We start from the raw sequence: 3720 nt of genomic DNA, 5'->3' as shown, positions 1-3720 counted from the left end.
CGTAAAGATTTACACCCTCGGAAACCCTGTACAGGGTCGCTATGGGTCGGAACCGACTCGATGGCACATAACAACAACATATCTATAGATATAGATCTATAGATCTATAGATTATATATATGGAGTCCTGATGAGTCGTAATGCGCCAGACTGTAAAGCCATTTGAACTACAAGGTTGCCAGTTCAAGCTCACCAGTTGCTTCTCAAAACCCTATACATGGTCGCTATGGGTCAGAATTGACTCGAAGGCACTTAACAACAACAATATATATATATATATTGTTGTGCTGTCAAGTCAGTTCTGACTCATAACGACCCTATATGGGGTTTCCAAGGAGTACAAAGAGTGGCTGGTGAGTCTGAAACACCGACCTTGCATTTCAAACTGACTTTATGGTCAAATACCTATGTTACAGCATGCCACACCAGGAATATCTATCTATCTATCTATCTATCTATCTATCATCTATATATCTATATATTTCTTTGTTCTTGTCCTTAAAGAGCAATAAACACATTTTTGTGGTCATTGTCATCTCTTCTGAGAACAAAACCATCTAACGGAGCCTTAATGAAGTGCACCCTGATAATACAAATGCAATGTAAAAGTTATTTATTTAGCACTCCACTATAATCTAATGCCTGTCATAAATTGGCATACATACAAAAACGTCTTCCACACCCATGGCCCAATGCATTTGGGAGAGGAATTGACAAAGAGTCATCCTTGCAGGCCAAGGATCTCCTCTTTTGGATGTGAACACTCATGAAATGAGGAACTTTGGAAGCTACACATGCCAATTTATGTGGCAGCAATCCATTCTCTACAAGTGCAATGACCAATGGCAGCCATGCAGGTTCAACAAGTGTAAACAACCAGCAATTGTCTTCATAGTGGATGTCAGCACATTCTAATGAGCGAGTGATCTTTGGATGAGTAGGTATTCATGAGCAACTAACTGCTACTGGAATGCTCCAAAGCTGATTATTAACAGCTGTAAGCTACAATTAATTTTTATTTGTGTCTTAAATCTACCAGCAAAATATTATTTCTTATATATGACAGATTCATACTTCATGCTAAATTTCATGGCAGCAACAAGAAAAACAACATCAATTTTGTTTTTGTTTTTATTTTCTTCTTAATTCAACTGCCACTTTTAGATCAGAACAACTATGTTGTTGTATGTTCAGCAAATGAATTCTGAACCCCATGCAAAGAACCATGGGGGAAAAGCTGGCAAAGGCATCCATGGCTTTCCCCAGGCATTAACAAACCCTTAGAGGGTGCCAGAAGGTACAATCTAAATTAAGAGGATGACACTAAAGTCTCAGCAGTCTTAATTCACCTCTGTAGTCCCTGTGGGCATGCTATTTCATTCAGGAAATGTTAATTGAATGTCCACTATGCGCATGCTACTGTTCAAAGGTTTGCAAAATGCAGGAGTTGAACAGTATGTTTTCCTAGATTCTTTCAAGCTTTATGATTTTACAACTCAGTAAGTCTAAAAAGCACCAAGACCTGGACCTCAAGAAGTTTACAATTCTAAACATGAAATCAGATTACACCAACAAAAGCAGTGGGGGGGGAGGGGGGGATCACAATACAAGATGCCAAATTCAAGAGTCAAGTGTTAGAAGACTATAAAGGGAGAGTGGTTTTCATACTTTGCCAACATCATAATTACCTGGAGGGCTTGTTAAACCAAACTGATGAGTCTCATCCCCAGGGTTTCTGACTCTATAGGTCTGGGGTGGATGGTGGTGGTGGTTATGTGCTGTACAGTCAGTTCCAACTCATAGAAACCTTGTACAGAGTTTCTGAGGCTGTAAATCTTTAGGGGAACAGAAAGCCTCATCTTTCTCCTGTAGAACCACTAGTAGTTTCGAACTGCTGACCTTGAGATTAGTAGCCCCACTCATAGCCACTACACTCCCAGTGCTCCTTGGGGTAAGGCCACAGAATTTACATTTCTCACAACTTTTAAGGTAATGCTGATTCTAGAGGTTTTGGGACTGTATCTTTTTTTTTTTTTACATTTTTCTAAAACTTTTTATTGTGAATTGAGTGAAGGTTTTCAGATAAGATCATCAGCTTCATTTTCAACAAATCATACACGTTTTTTTTTTTTTTTCATCTCAATGATTACAATCTCCTCCATGAAACAACAGTTATCCTACTTCCTCCCTGTAGTTCCTACTTTCATTCCACCCACCTTCCTTCCCATCCCTTCTTAACATTGTCTGTAGGAAAATGTTGCCCTTTTGATTTTGAATGATTAAACAGTCAATGGTGAGCATACCTTACTAGTGTTATTACCCACTCCCCAACCCCCAAACCCTATAAATCTATGTACAGCTTGGCTGAAAATTGGGCCACAAGTGTGAGTTCCTTATTTTGAAGTGGGAAATTTCCACTGAAAGGACAAGCTGACCAGTCTGGAACAGCTAGAAGAAACAGAAGACATTTCTTGAAAGGAAGACCAGCAGGAAAAATAAAAAACAATAATGGCAGTCTGATTGACTACTACAAGAACAAGCAAGTTGCTTGCCCAGGAGCCATCAAGGCAAGTGGTCAGGTCCCCTCAGGGCAAACCCCCTTCCAAGACTAAGATTCAAGGGGAATACACGATCAGGTATGTGGGCTTACTGCTGACCACATTGGTCACCAATAAGGGGAAGTGGGGAAAAAACAGCAATGAAGTTGTGAGCTAAGTCTGACCATGTTCAATAGACTCCTGTCAACCTGGGTTGAGACATGGTTGGCCAGCACTATGGTGATACCTGGGGACTCCTGGGCCCAGGGACAGGGACATAGCCACAGAGAATTAGAGCAGGGAGTGATGGGTCCAGCTGATATGAAGTGAGGGAAGATGCACAAGAACACCCATACTTGGAGATAGTACCCATTTGACCTGGCTTCAATGGCTGTATGACCAGAACTCAACTAAAGGAAGAAAGAAAAGGAAAAAAAGAGTAATCTGGTACAATTTGATGAACTTGACCTATGCTTGTGGATGTAGTAGCTCAAAAGAGGGAATGAATCTTTGCAGCGAGTATCATTCCCACCTCCTCTGTACACAGGGTTGACAGGGATAGGCAACTTAGACATTGTGGCTACCCAAAATGGGGGGAGGGGATATGCTACAAAAGCAAAAAGTAACTGGCTTACAAGCTTTCAAGAGGGAGCCTAGTTTCAGAGGGTGCAGGGGAAGGTAGAATCTTCATTTAGTGGTTTCCAACCTGTCTGGATGGGGCTGGTGAAAGGAGATAGGGATACGACTCTTGTGGTTCAATAGTGAATAATTGTTATCAGGACTGATTATGGGTGTTGCAAATGAAAAGGTAGACATTTTGTAACAAAAGGAGGGAAGTGGCTGATCTTGCAGTCCAGGAGTGGAGGACCCTGTGACCATCAAGGGAGAAGAGAGGAGTGCGGGACCCTATCCAAAGAAGCAGAGACGCCAGAGATGGAGGCAGAGACGATGACATGGAGAGATGGAGTGGCTAGGGACTCAGAGGGAGAGGGGCTGTTGACAGCTGCTGACAGCCAGGGAGCAGGCTTGCAGGGTGTACCCTTTGGCTGTTTGATGATGCATGCAGGGAATTGTAATCATTGCAGTGAAACGAAGTAAGATAGGATGAATGTAAAGCTAATGTTCTCCCCTGTAAACTATCACATAATTCACAATAAAAACTTAAAAAAAAAAAGAATGAGTT

The sequence above is a fragment of the Chrysochloris asiatica genome, unplaced genomic scaffold (assembly GCF_000296735.1).
Source record: "Chrysochloris asiatica unplaced genomic scaffold, ChrAsi1.0 scaffold00061, whole genome shotgun sequence".
NCBI lineage: Eukaryota > Metazoa > Chordata > Mammalia > Afrosoricida > Chrysochloridae > Chrysochloris > Chrysochloris asiatica.
The sequence above is the reverse complement of the archived record's forward strand: the minus strand, read 5'-3'. Positions refer to the sequence as shown.